We start from the raw sequence: 26683 nt of genomic DNA on the forward strand, positions 1-26683 counted from the left end.
TCCACTTAACAACTATAGCACCATCTTTCGCCATAATGAAGAGAAACCAGTCTTAATTCCAAATCTATGACTGAGCATTCAATTGACTCATGGCCCCTGCTGGAAAATGCACAAACATACCAATGCTCATACAAGCATGAAAGAATGACCAACCATTATAATTAGAACATTTCTGTTCTTTGTCCTTTTATATGGTTAAAAAATAAAAAGTAACTTTTGGATAAACTTTTCTGGAAGGACAGATGATATCAAACGATTAGCCAGAGTTCTTGCTGGTAGTGTTGTTATGGTAGCAGCCATATTGTCAAACATTTTCAACATACAGTAGTCTTCCCTTACCATGAAAGGATGAGTTCCAAGACTCCCAATGGATGCCAATGGAAATTGAGTATAGTATCAAATGCTATATAAATTATGTTTTTCCTAATACATACATTCCTTTTCACTTAAAGGAAACACTCTATGGCTTCTCTTGGGCGTATCCTAATTGCCAGCATCATTACTCTTATGCTTTGGAGCTATTGATAAATAAAATAAAGGTTACTTGAACACAAGCACTGCAATGCTCTCAACAATCAATCTGATAACCAAGGTGGCTACTAAGTGACTAACACATGTATAGTGTGGATATGCTGGACAAAAGGATGAGTCAGGTCCCAGGCAGGTTAGAGCAGGACTGTGTGAGATTTTATCACATTATTCAGAATAGCACACAATTTAGAAGTTATGAATTGTTTATTTCTGGAATTTTCTATTTAATGTTGTTGGACAGTGATTGACCTTGTGTAACTGAAACTGAGGGAAGTGAAACCACGGATAAAGGAACTAATGTATTCCTTGATGAATTTTTGGAATAAATGGAATGATAAGATGGAAATATGTATATAAAGTAATGTGCAGGAGAAGGACTTTGGAGTTTGACACAAAGATTCCTATTTTGGCTCCATTACTATCTAGATTTGTGATCTTGGACCTGTTACTTAAAGTTTCTAAACCATGATTTCTTTAAAGGAAATAATTAAAATTCACTCAAAGACTAAGGAGGATTAAATAAAATAATTTATGTAAATACTAAGGACAGTGCCTGACAGTAAGCACTAATAAATATTTATGACAAATCTTATCCTGTAGGTAATATTATTAGAAATGACTTGATAACATGAAACTAGTTGACTTGAATTGGGAAAGGGAGTGATGAGAATGCTCAGTGAAGCTAAGATATTGGTAGATCCAGTGAGTTGACAGCAAAACCTCTAATTGCTTTTTAGGATTCATATTACGCATTCACTGAGATTGGAGCCATGTTCACAAAAAGGACAGGATACTTAAGTTCATTGGTGTCCTGGAGCCTTCACAAAATTTGTAGAAAAAAGACATTATCTCACTCTTAGCAGAGTGGTCTCCAGTAGAAGAAATTTCTCATTCAGCCCACACTATCGACTTCAGGCTGGCCCTGCTGAAAGCAAATGAGGGAATTACCAGAGACATGGATTTTATCAGTGAGTTGTTTGTTTGTTTGTTTTTTTGCCATTAGCCAGAGATCTGAACCCTTCAAAGGTCTTGATGATTCCCAGAGAAAAGATCTTGGAAAACCTTAATCACAGTAAGAATTTTGAACAAAATCTCATAAATATTGGAATCCTCATTTAAATGTTTTTAAGCTGGGAGTCATGTGGTCAGAAGTGGCCTGATGCAGTATAACTGATACAACTGGCTGAATATCAATGACATTCAAGTGAGTGAAGCAGTAGCTCAGTGAAGGTAGCACTGACAGGAGACAGAGAATGGAAAAAGAAGAGCAGGACTCTGTATTTTGAGACTGTGTTTATGGAAGAAAGTCATTTGCCATTTGGGAAAATTTAACTATAAGTGTTATGTCATTATAGATGTGAAAAAGAGACCATCTGTGCCCCTCCACAGGATATGGTAGCTCTAAATAAAATGTTGGCACTATGCATGAAAAAGATAGCAACCAGTGATACACATGTTAAGATTTTATCACAATCAAAATAATGAACATATTAATTACCCAGAAGTTTCCTTAAGACTCTTTGTAATCTCTCACTCTTCCCTTAGTATGTTCTCTTCTAACCCCAGGCAAACACTAATTGCTTTTTGACACTATAGATTAATTTTCATTTTCTAGAATTCTACATAAATGGAAACATATAGTCTATATCATTCATCTGTCTTCTTTAACTTACTATGATAATGTGGTTGTGTTTATTGATAACCCATTCATCTATATTGTTGAGTATTCTTCTGTATGGATGCAACACTGTTTTGTTATACATTCACCTGTTTAAGGACACTTTTTTTTTCCAGTTTTGGGTTATTACATTTTTTAAATTATTTTTATTATTTATGCTTACAGTACCTGGTCTTCCTAGGTGGTCTCCCATTTAAGTACTAACCAGGCCCAAACCTGCTTAGCTTCCGAGATCAGACATCAGGCTGGTCCAGGGTGGCATGGCCGTAGACCATGGACCATGGCTCCACTGGGGCATGAACCCAGGACCTTCTGAGTGTAAAGCAGACGTGCTATATGCTACACTATGGAATCACATCCAGGTTATTACATTTCCATGAGCATTTGTGTAGAAGTCTTCATACAAATATGTGCTTTGCATGGATATAGTAAGTATATGGGTAACATTTTAAAAAACCCTGCCAAACTGTTTTTCAAAGTTGTTCTGCCATTGAAAATACCAATCAAAAGGATATGAGAGTTCTACTTTCTAATCAACTTTTAGTAGGATCAGTATTTCTAATTTTACCCATTCTATTTTGTGTGAAGTTGTGTCTTAGTCAGTTTGGACTGATTAAACAAACAGCATAGACTGAGTGGCTTAAACAATAAATAATTATTTTTCAAGTTTTGGAGGTTGGGCAGTCGAAGATCAATGTGTGAAAAAATTTGGTTCTTGGTGAGGTTTCTCTTGGTTCTTGGTTTTCAGATGGTCACCTTCTTGTATCTTTGCAGGGATTCTTATCAGGGCACTAGTCCTTTCATGAGGACTCCACCTTCATGACCTAATTACTTCCAAAAGTCCCACCTCCAAATATTAGGAATTTAACATATCGATTTTGGGGAGACACAAACATTCACTCCATAACAGGTGATATCTCATCTTGATTACAATTGATCACTTCCATAATGACAAATAATGTTGTTTTTCAATTTATATAAAAATTTATATAGAATGAGTATTATTTCTTCCTTACATATTTGGTAGGATACACCAATAAAGCCATATAGACCTGGAGTTGTTCTTGTGGAAAGGTATTTAAACTTAAATTCAATGTCTAACGGATGGAAAACCTACTCAGGTTATCTATTTCTTGGTGAAAGAGCTTTGTTAGTATTGTCTTCCAAGGAATTTGTTCATTTCATCTAAGTTTGAATTATTGTCAAAAATTTGTTCATAATATTCCTTTATTATCCTTTTAATATTGGTTGATTCTGTCACAATATCATCTCTTATTTCTTATGTAATCTGTTTCTTCTTCCTTTATTTCCCTGATCAGTCTGGATAGACCTTATCAATGTTACTGACTTTCTCAGAGAATCAGATTTTGGTTTTACTGATTTTATATTTTTTGTTATTGTTCTCTAACTTCAGTGATTTTTCACGTGGATCTTTATTATATCCTTTCATCTGTATTGATTGGGTTTAATTTTCTCTTTTTTAGTCCCCTAATTTCTTAAGGTAGAAGTAAATATCATTTACTTGAGATTTTATTTTCTAATATAGTCATTTAGAGCTATAAATTTCTTTCTATGTACTTATTGTTTTAGTGGCATCTGACAAATTCTGATATGCTCTGACTTTATTTTCATTCGGTCCAAAAATTTTTAATGTTACTTTTGATTTACTCTTTGATCCACGGGTATTTGAATGTAAGTTGTTTAGTTTCTAAATATTTGTGGATTATCCAGATATCTTTCTGTTATTAATTTCTAACTTAGTTCTATTGTGGTACAAGAACATACTCTGTATGACTTAAATCGTTTAAATTTATTGAGACTTGTTTTATAGTTGATCTTGGAAAATGTTCCATGCACATTTGAACACAATGTGAGATCTATTGTTTTTGGATACAGTATTCTAAAATTGTCAATCAGATCAATTTTATTGATAGTTTTCTTCATGGCATTTATTATCTTTCCTGATTTTCTGTCTATTTGAGTTATCAAGTATTGAGAGAAGAGTATTGAAATTTTCAACTTTAATCATGAAATTACCTCCTTCTCCTTGTAGTTCTATCAATTTTTCCTTCAAGTATTTTGAAATTCTCTTTTAGGTGCGTAAACATTTAAGATTGTTCCGCCTTCATGATAAACTGACCTCTTTACAATTATGAAATGACAATCTATATCTAAGTAATATTATTTTCTCTGTAATCAGAGGCATTGTGTAGTGAACAAAGGTGTGCTTACAATGAAGTAATCTGGACTTTTAGCAATTAGATTTAATCACAGGAAAGTCTTTACTATTGTTTCCTTTTCCTTTATTGAAAATTTGTAACTAGATAGGAATACAAACACCTTTTGATCATCTATTTTTAAAGGGGACAAAGTTAGCATGGATAAAAAAGTCTATGGGTGTCATCTCTCCAAACAAACATTTCTTTAGAAATTTCTCATAAAAATAAAGTTATATGACCTTTATATATGTACATATGTAAAATATATATATATAAATATATATATTTTTTGCTAATTCTCTACTGGAAAAGATTCAAAGAACGGGGTGAAAAAGCATAGAGATATGGAGAAATGTAAAGAGAGAGCAAGGAGTATGTCAATTGTCAAGAGAACTAACTAGGATCTTGATGTTAACTATATTAAATAATTTTAAATTGTCTTAGTTCAGTCATATTGCTAGCTCTGTTCTTGGCATCTTATCTCAGTATATCACTAACAATGATTTTTAACCCGTTGTAAGCTTCAATAGAAACTTCATTGCCATTATTTCCAGTTGAAGACAAAACTTATTACCTTCCAAAATAATTCCTTACTATCAGCTAATAATTTGATTCTTGCTTCCTTGATAAAAACAGAAGCAACTGGAAGATAATTTAATCATCTTAACAAACCTACCAATCTATCCCAACTTATACTTCCCTCTACAAATAGATGAACAGTACCAACAACTAAGCCAACAACTAAGCCAACCCTTCCAGTTGTGGCTGACATCACCTCTCTGATCTACTCAAACATTTTGAATTGCATCATCAATTCATTCTTTTTCACAAGAAAATTCCCATTATAAACAAGCATGATCTACTATTACTACAAAAAAAAAAAAAAAAAACACTCCTTGACCTCACAGCCTTTTTCAACTATATCTGCCATTTTTATTCTCTCTTTTATAGAAAAAATAATGTATTAAAAAGAGGTTTCTGTATCTGCTACCTCCAGTTCCTTAGCTCCCATTCTTTCATTATCTTCTCCAACATCTTATTCCCAACAACCCAATGAAATCCTCTCATTGAATTCTTCAGCACAAGTGATTGTTTTCCAGTCCTTCTCCTTTTTGGCAGCATTTAAAACATTAAATGCTCCCTGCTTTCTTGAATCACTGTCTTCACTTGGCTATTGGAAAAACACATCCCCAAGATTTTACTCCTACTACAAAGATCTCCTTTTTGGGAATCTTTCTTATCTTTCAAAAACACTAAATATGGGTTCTGCTGACTTAAGCATATTCATCTCTTTTCACTTTTAAGTGCCTGATCTCATTCAGGTTCCCTAATATCTCTAGCACCAAACTATCCTCTTACCTTCACATTTATGTTATTACACTATCCTGTCAATAGTTCCACTTGAATATTTCAAAACATAGGAAGTGCATCTGCACCAAAGCAGAAATGTCCATTCCTTCTTCTTCCAAGTAGCTCTTTCCTCAGTGCTCCCATCTAGGCCAGTACCTAAAAGTCACCTTGACTCCTCCCTTTCTCTCCACTTTATATTAACAACTGCTTTAAACTTTGCCACCTTCAGGATTGATTTTGAATACAAAATTTTTTGCCTTTCTACCATAAACATTGTAGGTCATCCCACTATCATCCATACCTAGACTTCCCAAACAAATGGCTAATCGATCTTCACCCTTTTTCTTTCTCCCCCTGTAGACTTTCTTCCAGGTAAGATCCAGGACTTTTTTTTTTTCTTAATGTAAATTAGATCATGGTACTTTTCTTCTCAGAATCTTTCAACAACCTCCCATCATACGTAAAGTCTACTGTCTAAAATCCATAATCTGTAAATCCTCCCTTGCTCTAATCTGTGCCCGTAATTTTAGAAGTATCTGTTCTGCGATCATATTGGCCTTCTTGTCATTCTTTATCCATTTTAAGTCCACTTCACTTGCCACTCTGACTGCCTGAAAAAATTTTCTCCCCAAATTTAAATGTTTCCTTACTTTTTAAAATTAGGTCTCGAGTCAATTATCACCACCTCAGACAGGCTTTCCCTTATCATTCTGTCTAAAAGAGCCTATTTCTGCCCTAGATATGCTTTTTAATAATACATATTACATAAAGTTATGTAAAAGGTAGATAATCAATCTCTCCTCCCTGATATTCTCACTCCCACCACATTGAAACCCCACACAGTCTTCTGATTCTGCCTTAAGTATTCTTCTTTCTCAGTCTCTAAAGCTTCTTTTTAATCTTGTTCAATCTCTTAATTTTAACACTGTCAGGATTCTGTATTTGGCCCTTTTACCTTTCACTCAACAAATCTACCCTTGTTATTCTCATTCATTACTTCTGTGTAAATTACCATTAATCTCTACTTTTATCTATGTCTTTGTTTCAGTCAAGATCTGTATGTAGGAATTCACATCTATCTATTAAATTACTTTTTAAAAGCATATCAATTTGGACTCACACAAGCACCTTAAACTCAATATATTCCAAACAGCTAATAATCTTACCCAATTCTCATTTTTCTAAACTTAATCCTTGTTCTTTTTTTTTTTTTTTTTTACCTTCATTTATACCACTACCAAGTTTCCATTTACTCAAACCACAAAACTTGGAGTCATTCTTCATTTCTCCCTTTTCCACACTTGTCAAAATCAATCAGTTGACACTTTCAAAACTTTCCACTTCTCCTTATTTCTACTTCAAATATATAAATTGAACTTTCTGTCATTTCTTGCCTGGACAATGTTGTGTATATTTTTTTATGTACATTTTCTGGCTCCCTATTCAGCTCCCATCTCTGTTTTGTTTGTTTGTTTTTTAATATAACATGCATAATTTCCTTTTGGAAACCAAGTCTCCCTTGTTGTTTAGCTATCCTTAATATGGTTAGGATCAATATGACTACCAGCTCTAGGCATCGGTACTGATTAACATACTCTCATATGCATTTCATCTCTCATGCTGCAGTGTTCAAGCAGGGCTAATAAAATAGAAATTTAGAATCATTGTTCAATCATTGCGGGAAAATGATTTTTCTCCCCAAATGTGAAGAGGTAAGTATATAATCCCAGTTACTGATGGCAGCCATCTTATATATGGAGAGGAGCCAACTGAGGAAGAGTCAACTCGTAGGGGAGGCCAGTAAAGACTCAGAGAGAAATGGAGCCTAAGCCCTGACTGAATCCATACAAAGATTCCACCTTAACACTGGTTGTGAGACAATTAATCATCTTTAAGCTACAAATGAACTTAGGTTGAATTTTCTATTACTTGGATCCAGAAGTTCTCTAATTCAATTCAACTGATCTCACATATTTTATAGTTACCGTAGACCATGGGAGTGATCTCATTCTCTTACCAGCAAAATCTAATTTTGTCAATTTTGTTACAGCTAAAAATGCTTCAGTAGATTCAGGATAAAATGCAAACTTTCTAGCATTACATACCCTATACTGTAGACTTACTGAATTTTTGCCAGTTCTCTAGACATTCCATAGTTGTCATAACATAGTACTTTCATCAATGCTGTTTATTCAAAATCTTCTTCCTCCTTGGATGCCTATCTGTTAGGCTCATCCTAAATGCAACTGCCCTGTGAAATCTTCTCTAATCCCTGAGCAGAGTTGCCAACTATCTGCTATGTATTTCCCTGTCAGATTTCTGACATGACTGAATTTATGTTTTGGCAACACCACTTTCATCCATATCTCTCTTGATATTATTGGCTTTCTTATCTTTCTCCTTAACTAGACTACCAGCAGTCTGTCTTATTCATCTTTAAATTCTAACAACATTTGTCACAGGACTAAATACTATTTCTTGAATGAGCTTAACACAGTGGTCCCTAACCTTTTTGGCACCAGGGACTGGTGCTCCTATGAGAATCTAATGCCTGATGATCTCAGGTGGAGCTGAGGCAGTAATGCTAGTGCGCTGGGGAGAGGCTGCAAATCCAGATGAAGCTTGGCTCGCTTGCCCACCACTCACCTCCTGCTGTGATGCCTCATTCCTAATGGGCCATGGACCAGTACCAGTCTGCGGCTTGAGGGTTGGGAACCACTGGCATAACAGATAAGGGCCCTGCTCCCAGTAAAATTTACATCTGAACAGTAATATGCACATAAGTCTACAAAATCAAGGTTAAAGTACTGAGGGCTATGAGAATGGCACAGGGGAATTGTCTCACAAAAGGTGGTCTCTTTCCAGTTGATATAATTAAATGAAAGACCTTTCAGATAATATACAATGAAACCCAAAAAGGACTTTTCTATCACTATCCTCTATATAACATTTCTCTATGTGTGCTAACTTCGAAGTGAAAGACCACAAGGAGAGATAAACTAGATAAAATGAATTCCTAATGTTGCGATCTCCTTGGACATGGAGGACACTTCTCTAATCTCTCTCCTGTGGGAACAGTTTCCCTGGTAAGAAAGGTTTTGGAAGGAAACTAAACTCTGGTGAGCACACAATGAAATACACAGATGCTGTATTATAGAATTGTACACTTGAAACATATAATCTTATTAACCAATGTCACTTCAATAAATTTAATTTAAAAAAATAGAAAAAAAATCAATAACAAAAAGGAACCAAAAAGAAAGCCATACAATTCATAGAATACACCTTAAATTAGTAATTGCAGTTACTCCTGAGGAGAGAGTCAGAAAGACAGAATGGTTTGTTTTTTATCACGTGCATCTATATGACTTACAAAAAAATTAAATTAAAAATTATAAATGTAAGAAAAGGAAGTTTTTCAATTTGACCAGTTTAATTATATGCCATGTAGACTATTGTCTACATTAGTATATGACAACTTAAAACCAGTGAAGGAAAATTTTAAATGACCAGTATCCCAGTGCTTTTTCCATATGCTCTTGTTACAAATACTTTTTCTTTTTCTAGATAACTTATATTTGTGTTTCTGACTATACTTCTATATGTTTAAATTGTCTTGTATACATGTAGTGGCATCAAATATCAATTCTATGTCATATTTTCCACATCCAATGGAATCAGCAAATGAAGAAAATAAAATTGTGTGGGAAAATAAGTGAAACTTTATATATGCATTTATATTATTATCCTCTGGTAAGCTACATTAAAATCTTTACAATTATTTTTAATATTTACATTATTTTTGTTTTTTTACAGTGCAGTGTATATTAGGCTGACAAACTGTGAACCTGAAAATTAAGAGTACTGTTTTTTTAATAAGGAGCATTTTGCTATTAATATTTTGGTAATTATGAGACACAGAAAATATCCCCATTTCAGTGGTGCTCAGACTCACACTTCCCTCAACTGTGTAGTGAGCAGCCTGGTGCTCTCACACTTAGTTACAATGTAAAACGTGGGAATAATGCCTGATGCTGCTTCCCTTCAAGGTGTTTTTCCAGCATCACCATCATCACTTCCCTCCCCTGACAACCCTCTTTATTACTTTATTCTCCACAGTCTATCTTAGAAGGTAATCATTTCTACATTTTCAGTTTTCTTATTTAAAATGTGCATTAAAAAGTGTATATTACATTACAAGAGTGTATGTTCTATAACTATAGACATATAAAAAAATGTATGTTCTAAAGAGCAGGCGATGTTTACATGAAATTTTGATATTAAAGAAATATAGTTGCCCCTTACTTTCATACCCTTTATTTACAGCAAATAAGGGGGATAGAAATTTCTTTTTTTTTAGTATATTTTTTCCCTTCTTTAATTCCTCCTCCCACCCCCGCCTCCACTTCCACCCTTGACCTATAGATGTTGCCGTTTCCCCTTAAGAACTGGATCTCTGAAGGCAAGGTGTCTCCTCCCACGGCTCATTGTGTGTACCTGGGGCCTGGCGCCCCTGGGGTATTGTCCGTGGCTCCAGCTGGGGTGTGAACCCAGGACCTTCTGTGTGTAGAGCAGATGTGTAAAGCAGAAATTTGAAGACTTCATTGACAAGACTCTTAAAAATTTCCACTTCACTGTTATTTTCATTTTTAATGCATAGACTTAACCAATTTTTGTATATCCAAAGCAGAGTTTTTCTAAATGTTTTTACTTGTTTTATTTTATTTTTTTTTCCTTAGACATTATGGGGGGTGGAGGGGAGGCATTCTTGGGAAGAATTTTTGCTCAAAAAAAAAAAAAATACACAAAAGATGAGCGTCACTCTGTAGAGAGTGACATCATCAAGATATCAATATTGGTTGTTCCCAACTTTGGTCCCCTTATAAGAATTCCAGCATTAACTCACCACAGACAAGACACCTCCAGGAAAAGAAAAAAAAAAAAATCCCAGAACCTGAGGGTAAGGTTGAAGCCAACTTCTGGACCACAGAGACTGAGAAGGACCCCATTCAAAGGGTGAAAGGAGTGGCTACACTCTGACCAGGTTGCCTATTTCTCAAGTTGGCACCGTGCCACACTCAAAGAATCTCCTGGAGAATTATGGCTTCTCCAGTGGGAAAAAGAGAGCCCAAGGTGGACATCCAGCTCCCCCAGCATTGAAGAATGCTTCCTGGGAAGTCCATTCAGGTCTTGTTTCACAGAGATCACTGGGAAACTCTATAGGGCTTGACCACTGTGGATCACATTGGGATGGAGAAGGGGAGTAGGGCTTACAGCAACCAGCACTCAGATCTGGCAGACTGCATTGCTCCTTGTAGCAGTATCTGAACAGAGAGCCCAGCCAGTGGCTCTGCCAGTCTGCCGAGCTGAGCTGGTGGCTTTGTCTGGCAAGAAAGCTCAGTTGGCAGTTATACCTGATTTAGGTCTCCAGCCAACAAGCAATATTGGATATGAAGCCTGTTCCATAGCTAAACCTGGGAAGCAAATCTGAAGTCAGGGAAGCAAATCTGAAGTCTTGCCCAAATGCTACGTAGGATCTCCAATCTTACTGTCTAAGAAGTCTGACAAGAGAATCTGAGAGCTGCAGAGCCCATCCTATAGCCTGGCTTGGGCAAGGTCAGCAGTCTGCCAAACTGTTAAGTATAGCCTCTGGTCCTCCATAACCAGGGAGCCTAAACAGTGACCTTCGACAGCCTCAGAAAGCAGTATATATTGTCTGGTTGTAGGGCCCACCCTACAGCCTTGACAGATGGCTGAATGCAGCCTGTGGCTTGGCCTAGCCAGGTAGTATAGTCAGTGGCCTTGCCCAATCACCAACCATAGCTTTATGCCCAACAAAGGAGTTCTGACAGTGACCACACCCAACTTCAGAGCACAGACTCTACCTCTACTCAACTGTGGAAGATAGCTAGAGGACCCCACCCCCCAACTAAAGAGCCCTGCTAGCAAACTTGCCCATCAACAGAACATAGCCTACAGCCACACACCCAATTTAGGGGCACAATCTGTGTTCCCATCTGATCATAGAACACAGACGGAGGCCTTTCCTGACTTCAAAGCCCTGCCTGCAGCTTTGCCCGAACAAAGAGTTCTGCCCACAGAACCATCTGGTCTGGAAGCACAGATAGCATCATATTTAACAATGAAAGGTTGGGAGTTTTTCCTGTAAGATTAGGAACAAGACAAGGGTACCCACTTGTACCATTCCGATTTTACATAGTACTAAGAGTCCCAGCCAGAGCAATTAGGCAAGAAAAAGCAGTACAGAGCATCTGAATCAGAAAAGAAGTAAAATTGTCTCTGTTTGCAAATAACATAATCTGATGTATAGAAAATCCTAAAGACTCAATCAAAAAAATATTAGAACTAGTAAAGGAATTCAGTAAACTTGCATACAAAGTCAACATACAAAAATCAGTAACATTTCTATGTGCTAACGATGAATTATCTGAAAAAAAGATAAAACAATACCATTTACAGAAACATCAAAAAGAATAAAATACTTATGAATAAATTTAAGCAAAGAGGAGAAAGATCTGTGTACTGAAAATTCTAAGGTGTTGATGAAAGGAATTAAGGACACAAATAAATGGAAAGATATTTTGTGTGTATGGACTGAAAGAATTAATATTGTTAAAATGTCCATACTACTCAAAGCCATCTATAGATTCAACGTAAACTCTATCAAGAGTCTAATGGTATTTTTTTACAGAAATTTAAATTTAAATAATAATAATAATTCTAAAATTCATATGGAACCAGAAAAGACCCCAAATAGCCAAAGCAGTGATAGAACAAAATTAGAGGCACTATACTTTCTGATTTCACACTATATTACAATAGTATAGTAATCAAAAAAACATGATATTATCAAGACAAACAAACAAACAAAAGCAGACATGTAGACCACTGGAATAGAATTGAGAGCTCAGAAATAAATCCATGCATATATGGTCAACTAAACTTTGACAAGGGAGCCAAGAACATTCAATGGAAGAAAGACACTCTCTTCAATAAATTAAGTTGGGAAAACTTGGTGTTTGCATGCAAAACAAGGAAACTTGACCCCTACTTTATATTACTCATAAAAAGTATTTTAAAATAGATTAAAGACTTAAATGCAAGACCTGGAATCATAAAATCCTTAAAAGAAAACAGGTGGTAAACAACTTGACATTGGTCTTGGCCATGATTTTATGAATATGACACCAAAATCACAAGCAACAAAAGCAAACAATATACAAGTAGGACTATATCAATATACAAACCTTCTGCATAACTAAAGAAATGATCATCAAAATATAAAAGTAACCTACAGAATGGGAGAACACATTTGCAAACCACATGTCTGATGAGGGGTTAATCCAAAATGTATGAGGAACTCGTACAACTTAATAGCAAATAAACAAATAATCCAATTTTAAAATGAGTAAAGGACCTCAATAGATTCTTTCCCAAAGAAGATACTCAAGTGGCCAAAAGGCATATGCAAAGATACTAAAAATCACTAATCAAAGAAATACAAATCGAAACCACAATCACCTCATACTTGTCAGAATGGCTATCATCAAAAAGACAGAACATAACAAATGTTGGTGAGGATGTGGAGAAAATAGAATTCTTTTGCACTATTGGCAGGAAAGTAAATTTTCAGAGACACTATGGAAAGCAATATGAAGTTTTCTCAAAAAGTTAAAAATATAAATACCATATGATCCAGCAATTCCACTTCTTGAGTATATATCTGAAGGAAATGAAATCACTGTCTGAAAGAAATATCTACACTCCCATTTTCATGGCAGCATTACCTACATTAGCCAGGACATTATAATAGAAATAACACACACACACACACACACACACACACACACACACACACACAGAGGAATATTATTCAGCCATAAAAAAAGAAAAGAATCCCGCTATTTGCTGACAACATGTGTGGAACTTGAGGGGGTTATGCTAAGTTAAATGTCGGACAGAAAGAAAAATACTGAATAGTCTCATAAGTGGAATCTTTAAAAACCAGGCTTATAGAAACAAAGAGCAGATTGGTGGTTGTCAAGGGAGAGTGGAGGGATATGGGAAGGGGTGGTCAAAGGGCACAAACTTGCAGTTATAAGATAAATAAGTCTGGGGGTGTAATGTACAACATGGTGACTGTAGTTAACAACATTCTATTGTACATTTGCAAATTGCTAAGGGAATAGATCTTAAAAGTGTCCACAACAGCAAAAAAAAAAAAATAAAAAAAAATGTTGCAACTATGTGAGGTGATAGATGTGTTAACTCACTTTATTGTGGTTATTTCACAATATATACATATACCAAATCATTATGTCATATACTTTAAACTTAAACAAAGTTATATATCACTTATATCTCAATAAAATCACTTATATTTCAATAAAAAAATCACTTATATTTCAATAAAATTGAAAAAAAATCTACCATCTTCTGCCTTTCACTTGTTTGGAGATTATTATCTGAGGCCAGAATATGTGGATTACTGATGACTGAAAGGGGACAAGCCTGAGAAAAAAAATCAAGCTGAGGATGATGGGGTTAAAACATAGGAAAAACCTGGTTCCTCACTGATATTGCACAGATATAGAATTAACTAACCTTGGAAACTCACGTGAGGATCTGTTATATGAGAGAAATGTGTATATAAGCTAATTGAGGCTGTTACCCGAAGTTGAAATTCTAACTGATACAAATGCTAAGAATTATACAGATATGTATGGACAGCTTAAAAAAGAATTGGGAAAGGGTATATATGCTCTATTGCTTACGTTTGTGCAGGATTGACAATGAGCTCTGGGGACTTTTGAATTACCTATCAGCAAATGGTGAAGGCTTATGTAATAGCCAATTACTGAGTGAAATCCCAGGCTATTAATTATATGCCAGAGAGGACATCCACTTTCTGATTGATTACACTCTAGGCTGGAAACTGTTCTCACCTTTTTTCTTTTGGGACTCTGCCATCATAGTGTTATTACTGCACCTGCATCTTTGTTGTCCTTTGCACAAATATTCCACGATACCATCATCATTTTTAATCATTCTCTGATTATGGGAACATGCTGGATAATTTCCAAGGCCAGAGAGGAATGTGTTGTTTCCATTAGCCTTTTCTTGCTCAGTGTTTAAAGGCAAAATAGTTAACTCTGGGCTATCCAACAGGATCACTATCAAGCATTATTTACAAGAACTGCAAAACTCATTTATTATGCACAGAAGAAACCATTAAGAAGACACTGGTCCATATGAGGTTACTGAGTGAGAAAATTAAATTGCATATGGTAATAAGTCAAGATCTCCCTCAATTTACATTTACTGACAGAATATGGGGGATTGGAAAAGTAAAACACCGTGATAGTAATGGTTCTCCATGTAACAAACTCTCTGCAACTGACAGGTATACAGAAAATAGAGGTAGCAGTGTATTTTTCATGAGGCTGATAGACTCTCAAAGCTGTCAAATGTTAACTAGTTTAACTTCTGCTCTTTGCAAAAAGGTTAATGGATACAGCACATTTTCCAATGTGACTCTGAAAAACAAAGAATTACAAATAGAATGTGGCGGTATTTGTTTTTCTTCTTTTTTAGCTTACCCCATGTAAAACCTAGAGGTTGAATGCTACATCAAAGCTTTTAGCTATCAAAAAATTGGTAGTATTCACATATGTGGGGGTGAGGTGGGGTGGTATAGAACTGATGTGCAGGGTTGTAAATGAATCTCTAGTTGTTAGTGTGTGATATTGGGGATGAACCTTTATTCATTTGAAGATGAAACCTTTAATGTTAACCTTTTGTAGGAACATGCTTTTTATTTATCATTTGTCTAGTTCAAAAATATTTTATAACTATGTATTGTAAAATTGTATCATGTGAACCAAAGAGTATGGCTAACCTATACGTACAGATTAAAATAACAAAGTTAAGGGGCAGCTTCTATTCATTCCTGGTAAGAAAGAGAATTATCAACAATATTGCCACTATTCTGCGTGGGGAAGTGAACACTGAACTAGATTCCAGACCACCCATTCCTTTGATGTTACTCATAGTTTTACCTGATCCCCTGATACTATATGTATACATTCCTAAACATCATTAGGTTTAGTCTTGTATGTTTTGGGATATTTTATTCATGGAATCATACAGTTTCTACTTTTGTGCGCCTTGCTTTATTCAATCAGCATTCTGCTTTGGAGATTTATTCTGAGGGATGGTTCATTTAGTTATCCTGGTTCTAAGAATTTGTTGCTACAGTCAGTGTTGCTTTAAACATTCTTTTGAATGTTTCCCAGTGCACTTGGGAGTTTCAACTGGGGTGATATCTAGGCGTGAAACTACTGGAGTGCAATAATTGCATGATTCATGCTAGCAACAACAAGGAATAAAAGTTTCTGAGCTGTTATTTTCAATCTTTTAAATTGTTACTACTGTGGTATATGCATATTGGTCCATATTGTAATTTTCACTTTCATTAATGTTAACTAATGAATTGAGCACATTTTGCACAAATGTATTTGTCATTTTTATTTTCTTTGTTCAGGTTCTTTTTCTATTGGAATTTCTTTTGTCCTTTTATAATTTGAGAGTGGTTCTTTAGGTATTTTGGACACTATCACATTGTTGGTTAACTGTGGGAAATGACCACTCTATGGCCATGATTTGTACTTTCACTATTTTTATGGTGTACATTAATAAACAGATATTCTTATTTTTAATGCATTCAGATGTAACAACATTTTCCTTTATGTTTTATGTTTATGTATTTTGTATTTTTAATGAAGTACAGGCCTACCTTACGTTCACTAAGATTTGTCCAATATTTCTTTTTATATTATTTTAGGTATTGTCTTACATAATCAATTTTTTAATCTATCTAAAGTTGTTTGCTTATATTTATTGATAAACAATTCCCTTCTATTATTTCTTAAATAATATATTTTTCTCACTAAATTTTAATGCCATATTTGTTATAAATTAAATTTCCATATTTATATGTGTCTATCTAGGTTTACTTTTTTGTTCTATTGGTCTGTTTTTCTATGCCTGCCTCAGTAGTATTCCGATTTAAATATTATTTTATAACGTCATCTGATAAGATGTCTTCCAATCTATTTCTTCTTCTTTGAAAGAATGTTAAATATTCTTAATTTTTTCTTTCCTTGTGCAGATTTTTAAAATATATGTTCAAGTTCCATGAGAATCACTGTTGCAGTTTTGATACGAATCAAATCATATTTGGGAAGATTGAATACGAGTCTTTCCAATTGCAGGCCTTTCTTCCTCTGAGTGTGGTCTCTCTCTCTCCCACTATTTAACCCTCCTCAAATTCTTCGATTACTTTTAATAATATTCATCAAAATATGATTTCTGAAATTCTGTTACTTTTATTTCTATTTCTAAAATATTTTGTGACTGATTAAACATGTATAATAAATATATTTTAAGTTCATATTATGAATATAAAGCAATATCTCCATTTCATCTTTTACTTGATATCGTTGCCAGTTTTATGAATCAAGTTTTTTTTTTTCAGGACATTGAAGGTATTGTTCCATTTTTTTATGACTCGTAAAGCTGTCTAGAAATCAGCTTTCCTCCCAAAAAATAACTAAATAAAATGGAGACAAGCAATCAACCGAATGCAGAATTCAAAACACTTGTTATGAGTTCAATGAACTTAAGGGAACAGTAGATGAACTCAGTGAGAACTTTAACAAAGAGATAGAAAACATAAAAGAGGAAATAGAAAACATTTTTAAAAAGTCAGAAATGAAGACTACAATAACTGAATGAAGAATACCTTAGGAAGAATTAACAGTAGATTCAATGAAGCAGAAAATTGAATCATCAGTTTAGAAGACAAGGTAGCAGAAAACAACCAATCAGAACAGCAACAAGAAAAAATAATCCAAAAAAATGAGGATAGTTTAAGGGGCTTCTTGGGCAACATTAAGCATATCAACATTCACATTGTAGGGGTATCAGAAGGAGAAAAGGGAGAGCAAGAAATTGAAAACTAATTTCAAGAAATAATGACAGAAAACTTTCTTCACCTGGTAAAGGAAACAGACATACAAGCCCAGGAAATGCAAAGCGTCCCAAATAAGATGAACAAAAGGAGGCCCACACCAAGACACATAATTAAAATGCCAAAGGTTAAAGACAAAGAGAGAACCTTAAAAGCAGCAAGAGAAAAGCAATTACTTACCACAAGGAAGCTCCCATAGACTGTAGCCAATTTCTCAACAGAAACTGCAGGCCAGAAGGGATTGGCAGGAAATATTCAAAGTGATGTAAAGTAAGGACTTACAACCGAAATTGCTCTACCCAGCAAGAGTATCATTTAGAAGTGAAGGACAGATAAAAAGCTTCCCACATAAGAAAAAGCTAAAGGAGTTAATCATCACCAAGCCAATATTACAGGAAATGTTAGAGGGACTTTTTTAAGACAAAGAAGAAAAAAGATAAAAGATAAAAAGTATGAATAATAAAATGGCAATAACTACATATCTAAAAACAATTACTTTAAATGTAAATGGATTGAATGCTCCAACCAGAAAATAGAATAGGCGAATGGATAGGAAAACAAAACCCTTACATATGCTGCCAATAAGAGACTCCAGATCTCAAGACACACCAAGACTGAAAGTAAATGGATGACAAAAGATGTTTCATGAAGGTGGAAACAAACAAAAAAATCTAAGGTGGCAATACTTGTACCAGACAAAATAGACTTTGAAACAAAGGTATAATGAGAGACAAAGAAAGATCCAGTTATCCCACTTCTGGATACTTATCTGAAGAAACTCAAAACGCTACTTTGAAGCGACAAGTGAATCCATATGTTCATTGCAGCATTATTAACAGTAGGAAAGATATGGAAGCATCCTGGGTATTTATCAATGGATTAACGGATAAAGAAGAGATAGTACATATATATACACAATGAAATATTACTCAGCCATTGAAAAGAATGAAATCTTGCCATCTGCAACAACATGGATGGAACTAGAGGATATTTTGCTGTGTGGGGTAAGTTGGACAGAGAAAAGAAAAATGTTTATGTGGAGAACAAGATAAAAAACAACCAAAAAATAACGGAAACGAGCTCATAGATACAGAGAACATGATGGTTGTCAGATTGGGGGGTAGGTGGTTGAAGGGAGATGGTTGAAGGGAAGAGGAGATTAAGAGGTACAATTAGTAGTTACAAAATTGTCCTCGGAATGTAGAGTATAGCATGGGGACTATAGTCAGTAGGATTGTAATAACTTTGTATAGTGTCAGATGGGTACTGGATTTATTGGGGATGATCACTTCATAAGTTGTATAAATGTCTAATTACTGCATTGTATACCTGAAACTAACATAATATTGTATGTCAACTATAATTGAAAAAAATATATATATATATATATAAATTTTAAAAAGAAAAAAATAAATCAGTTTTCAGTCTAATTGTTATTCTCTAGTCAAGAATTTGTCTTTTCATTTTGGCTACTTTAATTTTTTCCTACATATTTTTGTGTTTCACTATAAATAAATATAGATTTCTAGCACCTTATTTTGTTTGGGATCTTTTGGGCTTTTTAGGGTTGAAAATACCTTTCCTTCCTCAGTTCTGAAAAATTCTGTCTGTTGCATTTTCCAGTAGTGTTTAGTACTCCATTTCCATAACTCTCCCTCTGACTCTTTCAAGAGGTGTTATTAGACAAATTCTGGACTTGTCCATTTTAATTGCTCTGATTCTTAATCTCTCCTCAATACTTTGCACCTCATTTTTTTTCCTCCACGACACAATAATTGTCAGTTCTTTAGATCTATCTCCCAGTTCACCCAATGTTTGACATTTTGATATTTGACTTGGTTTTATTCCTGCCACACAGAAAGTATAAATATTAGCCTCAAACAGCCATGAGGCCTAGATTAGGAAATGAATTCTCAGGGGAGGCTTTCTTTCCTTTCATCTAGTACTAATGTCCAGAGCAATACAGATGAATATCTTTATTAAAGATACATTATTGCTGCTATTATTTTAAAAATCTCTTTCTATAAGGTGGGTTTATTTCCCTAGATCTTTCTTTCATTGAATGTGTCCCCTTTTAGAAGTCCTGACTTTGTGCAGGCTCTAGCCTGTCTTATGCCCCCTGATCACATAGCCCTTACAGGCAATGCCGTGAACCATATGACATAGGCAGATGCCCAGGCATCCACAGATTCCAATGTTCATGTACCAGAACACATGATTCTCTGGTAATTTTTGGCTCCTAAGTATTTCCCTTACTTTCTAGTCAGATTAATTATGCATTTAAGTATTTTTTAAACTGATAATTTTAGTTGTTATAAATATTTAGTCCATAGTATTTTGAAAGCAAAACTCAGATAATAATCATTTTATAGGTTCACAAATAAATACAATAGGCATTTAAACTGGAAGAGTCGCTTTCTCCTGTAGTTAAAATTTTAGTCACTTCAATTAATCACATCAATTTATTACATAAAGAGCTAAATCAATGTCTGTCTTTACGCCAGTACCATACTGTTTTAATAACTTCATGGTAGTTATGTAATTTTCTACATGTAAGTTCATTTCACCAGCAAACAGATTAGTTTCCTTTTTCCTATCTGATACAGATGCCTTTTATTTCTTTTTCTTACCTGATGTCCCTGGCTAGGACTTCCAATACTGTGTTAAACAGAAATGGTAAAAGTGAGCACCTTTGTCTTGTTCCTGATTTTAGAGAAAAAGCTTTCAGTTTTCTACCATTGAGTATGATATTAGCTATGGGTTTTTCATATATATCCTTTATTGTGTTAAGATAAGTTCTCCTTTTTGTCGATAGGTTTGTTTTTATTTTTTGTTTTGTTTTGTTTTTAATCATGAAAGGTTGTTGAATTTTGTCCATATTTTTATATGACTAGTGAGATTATTATGTGGTTTTATTCTTCATTCTGTTAATGTAATATATCATATTAATTTAATTGTGTATGTTCAACCATCCTTGTGTTCCAAGGGTGACACTCACTTGGTCATGGTGTATGATCCTATTAATGTACTATTGAATTCATCGATGGAACAGAATAGCACGGGAATTAAATCCCCACATATATGGGCAATTGATCTTCAATTAGGGTGTGAAGAAAACACAATGAGGAAAAGATACTCTTTTTAACAAATGATATTGGGAAAACTGGATATCTGCATGCAAAAGAATAAAATTGGACTCCTGTCTTATAATAGTATACACAAAAATAAACTCAAAGTGGATTAAAATCTTAAATATAAGAATTGAAAATGTAAAACTCTTAAAAGAAAAATTTAAGAGAAAATTTTCTTGACATGGGTCTTGCTTGTGATTTCTTGAACATGACACCAAAATCACTAGCAACAAATCAAAAATAGATAAGTGAGACTACGTCAACTTAAAAGCTTCTGCATAGCAAAGGAAACTATCAACAGAATGAAAAGGCAACTTACAAAATGGGAGAAAATATTTGCAAACCATTTATCTGATAAAGGGTTAATATGCAAAATATATAAGAAACTCTTATAACCCAATAGGAAAAAATGGTCAAAAACTTGAATATACATTTCCTCAAAGAAGACATACAATGGCCGACATGTATATGAAGAGATGCACAACATCACTAATCATTAAGGAAATACAAATAAAAACCACAGTGAGATGTCATCTCACATCAGCTAAGATGGCTATTAAAAGAAAAGAAAAACAAGATAAGTGTAAAAATGTAGAGAAAAATGTAGAGAGATAAGTGTAAAAATGTAGAGCCCTAATACACTGTTGATGGGAATATAAAATATACAGCTGCTATAGAAAATAGTATAAAGTTTCTTTAAGAAATAAAAACTAGAACTGCCATATGACCCAGAAATCCCACTTGAGGCATATATCCAAAAGAATTAAAATTAAGATCTCAAAGCGATAACTTCAATTCAATGTTCATTGAATTGTTCACAGTAGCCAAGATATAGAAGCAACATAGGTATATGTTGATGGATAGATGGATAAAGAAAATGTGGTATATACATGCAATGGAATATTATTCATTCTTAAGAAGAAGAAAATTTTGCCATTTGCAACAACAGGAATGAACCTAGATGACATAACACTAAGTGAAATAAGCCAGTCGCAATAAATACACTAATACTACATGATTCCAGTTATTACGAGTTAATAAAAATAGTCAAATTCATAGAAGCAGAGAAAAGAACTCATAAAAACAATGATTACCAGGGGCTAAATGTCAGGGAAAATTGGAAATTGTTCAATTGGTATACAACTTCATTTATGCAAGATTAATTAGCTCTATTTTGTAATGTCTAGAGTCAATAGTACGGCACTGTGCACCTAAAAATTTGTTGAGAGTAGATCTTATGTTAAGTGGTATTAACACACACACACACACACACACACACGGGGACACTAAAAATCTTCTGGAGTTAGTGGACATATCTATTATCCTGTCAGTGATAACAGTTTCACAGATGTTGTGTATGTCCAAATTCATCAAATTGCATTCATTAAATAAATACAGGTTTTTGTAGGTCAATTATATATCAATAAAGCTGTTAAAAAGAGAAAGCTAACTGGTTTCCACAGAATTATTTCTCTCAATCCTATAAGTGTTCTAGGATATCAGTCATCATAAATACTCTGAGGACAGAACTATATTTGCTTACTAGTGCATACCTGGTGGCTAGAACAATACCTCCCATATAGCACATTCTTTTTTCTTTTTTTAATTTTGTAGATGAAGCAACCCTTGGTTGACCTCACAGATTGCAAGGACCTTGTCAGCTTACGATTCCTTATTTTTTTATTTTTTATGCCTACAGCACTTGGTCTTCCCTAGGTGGTCTCCCACCTAAGTACTAACCAGACCCGATCCTGCTTAGTTTCCAAGATCAGAAGGGATGGGGCTTGTTCAGGGTAGCTAGCACATTCTTAAGAAAGATTTCCTGAATGAATGAATGTTGAACGCTATGTATGAGTAAATACACAATGCACTTTCATGGTGTCTTCCCCAAATACCACTTCTCTTATTTCTTCCTAATCCATATCTACCTTGCTTTCTCCTTTTCAATTTTGTACTTATCCTGTGTAGTATTTAGATATACACTAATCTGAAGAAATGGCATAAACAGCTTTTTATTCTATCATTATCTAAAAAAACATAAAATTCATAGAAATCTTTTTCAATTATTGTTATTTCCCTACTAGTTTTATTGACCCTGAAATTACCTTAACTAAAGAAGTCTTCTTTAGCTGTTGTATTTCCTCTTGATTATTTGGCTTCCCTAATATTTCAAGAAGTGCTTCGTATGCATTTCATCTAGATGATTCCTAGATAATATTGTTTTCTTCTTATCTTTCACATTATTTTTAATACATTAATATAATAAGTTATACTAAAATACTAAAATTCTGTAAGTTTTATGTTTTATTACTAACATCTTATATGACATTGAGAAAAAAAATCTCCCTTATTCTATCGATCTCAACTGTAAATATCTATTAAAGATTAACGTTTGGGTTTGAAAGTCCATGATCAAGCATGAGCATGAAAAGATATTAAATGATTCAATTTATTAATGTTGTTTAAAGTATATACTTGACTCTTTCTGAAATAGCTTTAGTGCAATTAGCACCCAGCTACCAGAAAAACACAAACTTATTCCATATGAAGTGTGTAGGACTAAAGAGATTTCCAAATTTTATATTATATTTAGCTTTGCACAATGCCTAAAATTTCAGTGTAGAAACATATTTAAAACCTTGCCCAGTAAAAACGTATTTGTATGCAAATTATACTGTACAGTGTACACCTGAAAGTGTTTTGCTTTGCATTTTTCCTAAGCCCCAGCAAAATACTTAAAGGACGTCTGAAGGATGTTTGATTTGAAAACACTTTTGAATAAGAATGTAAAATAAATTTAAAAACAATTTCTTTATGCCTGACACAAGATTGGTATGTGTCATGAAACTGGCTCAATATTCGAAAGGCATTATTTTCACTGACCTTATTAGTGTATACGATGGCCAATGACATAATTTGTTCTACATGCAAAAGGCAATGTGGAATCGTGTATATTGTTACCAACAGTTTGCATTAAGTAGCCTTTTCTTACCGGGTTAGTAATGGAAAGACCAGAGGTAGAAGGGAGTGTAGGAAAGCAGAATGGTCACTCACCTTAGGAATTAAAGTGCATGACTTAAATCTTTTCGCTGCCATCCACTAGGGGTATAATTTTGGATAAACTTTTAATTACTTCTTAAACTTGGTTTCCTTTCTCAGAGTTGTATAAAAAATATTTAAAATTAAGAAAAGTATGTTAACTGGTATAATCTAACCTTTTAAGGTGATCTTTCCAATCAATATTTATTTAAATTGAATTCAGGGGCAAGTGCTCTATCTCTAGACTAAATCTGATGGAGATGTGGTTAAATTTACTTGCATTATTCATTCTTATCCCTAGGGATTAGAGGAAATGCTGAAATATTTCAAGTTCTCCTTGTTTCCTTAAATAAAATGTAGCACACCTATGAAAATGTGAAGATGAAACCACATGTAGAGTAGCTACTAATCTATATCTGGATTATGTTAGTACTGATATGATGTTTAAAAATCAATATTTAGTATAAATTCCAGTTAAATTTTCTTATGTGGATTTTAAGAGATTTTTAAATAATTGAACAAAGAAATTTATAGTCATGGATATCACTGTATATTGATTTTGATACCTGTCATCTGTCAAATTTTATTTAGGATAACAATATATAAATGATTAAAAAAGAAAATAAATATTTTACTAAGATATTATTATTCTCTCAACTATAAACTGGGGAAAATAGATGGTTTTAATGATTTACTTTGTTGGAGTTAGTCCTTGAAAACATGAAACAAACAAGTATATTGGTTTCACCTTCAATATCCATAAGTTTTTTGTCACATTTCTAAAGACTTCACTTAAAATTAATGGTGATTTTGTATTGTCAAAAAATATATATATAATAAGTGGTAAAATAAAAAAAAATATTAATAGCCTGAAAGGCACTACTTTAGATAATGGCTGTAAATTTTAATCTCAGGCCCATTATGCACTCACATACATTCCTTTGCAAAGCCAAACTCAGTGTATTGTGTTGCACAAAACACTAGGCAAATACATCAAAAGAAGGAAAGGTTACAATATGTGGCAGTTTTTTTTTAATTGAAAGTATATATTAGATCTCCACTTCATACTTGCTCTTACTGCATGCCGCTTTAAAGCTTTTTCCTCAGAATTATGGTGTAAAGGCAGTTCATAAAACAACTAGTTGGAATTGTTATATATCATATTTGTTGGCCATAAGTAGCATTGTTACAGTAAAGATGGAAATTGATTTGAGGTGTTTCCTAGTAAATAATATATTCTTTAATTCTTCAAGGTCTCAAAATTCTTAAAGGTAATATGAATGTTGATTCCTATAAGAATAGCTTTCTGATGTTATACTAGTAGCAAAAAAAAGAAAGAAAAAAATCTTTTTTTTTTCAAGCTTAATTTAAAAAAGAAAGGTTGGCATAGAGAACTTTTTACTTAAAGAATCTAAATTTTCTCTCCACATAGGTATCTGCCATTATCATAATTTAAAAGATATAAAGTAAAATAAGATAATGTGCAGACAAAAAATGTAATTCATTTTAAGGGCACCCATCGAAGAAAAACATAAAATAAGAGATATAAAATATTACCCACAACTTCCACACCTATACACATCACATTTAATTTCAGTACCTACCCAATCCCTCACCTTTTATTCCCTTTGCACAGTCAATGGTAATAGTTAATTTCTTTGCTTTTCTAATTAGATTGTATGTTTCTTGAGATCAAGGATCTTCTTTTATTCAATTTGGTTTCCTTGTTTCTAGGTCCATTATTCAAATAGTGCGCCCAATAAGGTTTTTTAATAATGAGTAAATGAGGGAGGGAGAAGGGAGGAAAGAGAAGACAAAAAGACAAAGAAAATATAAACTGTACAAATCACATGTATTTCCCTAAGGAGATATACATAAGACATCCCAATCTAACATTCTTTATAAATTAACATTTCCACACATGGATCTGTCAAATAGTGAAACAAAAAAGGGGTGGGGGGGATGCTGCAGTGACTTGAGAAGTTTATATCTAATGGGTATAAAAAAAGTAAACACATAGTTTATAGCTATTGGATTTTTAAAAAACGATGCTTAATTGTTATTGAATATCTCCTTTTCTGGGTTATTCTACTTTTTAGCTGTAGAGGCCTCAGGCAAATGACATAATCTCTGTGATTCAGAGTCCCTATAGGCAAAATGAAGGTAAAGATATCTGTCTTCCCTATTTAAAAAGTCATGAAAATCAAATGAATTAAAGTGAAATAAGTGATGGTCATGTTCTATTAAAAATATTTGACAAGTGTCTGTGGCCATGCTACCCTGAAAGTGCCCGATCTTGTCTGATTTCGGAAGCTAAGCAGGATCGGTCCTGGTTAGTACTTGGATGGGAGACCATCTAGGAAGACCAGGTGCTGTAGGTGTTAAAAAAAAATAATTTAAAAAAAATATGACAAGTTATTGTCTATCCATCTGACTGTTTATATTCATAAGATTTCATTTATAAATTATCTAAACTCAAATAATATACTTTTGATTGTGAGATAATAGATGATAAACATTATTAAGCAATTTTTTCCTCACTAAATTAGTTCATTTTAATTTCATAAAACAAGTTAATTTAGTGATTTATTATGGTGCAAAATCTATTACAAGTGTTTCAGAGGATGGAGTTACAGAACAGAGAGCAACTATTTGGGTTACTCATAAAGCCACACCTGAGAGG

At 33.8% G+C, this 26683-nt stretch overlaps 2 pseudogenes; one reads left to right on the forward strand and one right to left on the reverse strand.

Annotated features, from left to right (window-relative positions):
* Window positions 1–2365: 2365 nt before the first annotated feature.
* LOC112475056 lies at window positions 2366–2481 on the reverse strand (annotated as a pseudogene).
* A 23781-nt stretch (window positions 2482–26262) lies between these two features.
* LOC112474854 lies at window positions 26263–26381 on the forward strand (annotated as a pseudogene).
* Window positions 26382–26683: the final 302 nt, after the last annotated feature.

The sequence above is a fragment of the Pteropus alecto genome, unplaced genomic scaffold (genome assembly GCF_000325575.1).
Source record: "Pteropus alecto unplaced genomic scaffold, ASM32557v1 scaffold7, whole genome shotgun sequence".
NCBI lineage: Eukaryota > Metazoa > Chordata > Mammalia > Chiroptera > Pteropodidae > Pteropus > Pteropus alecto.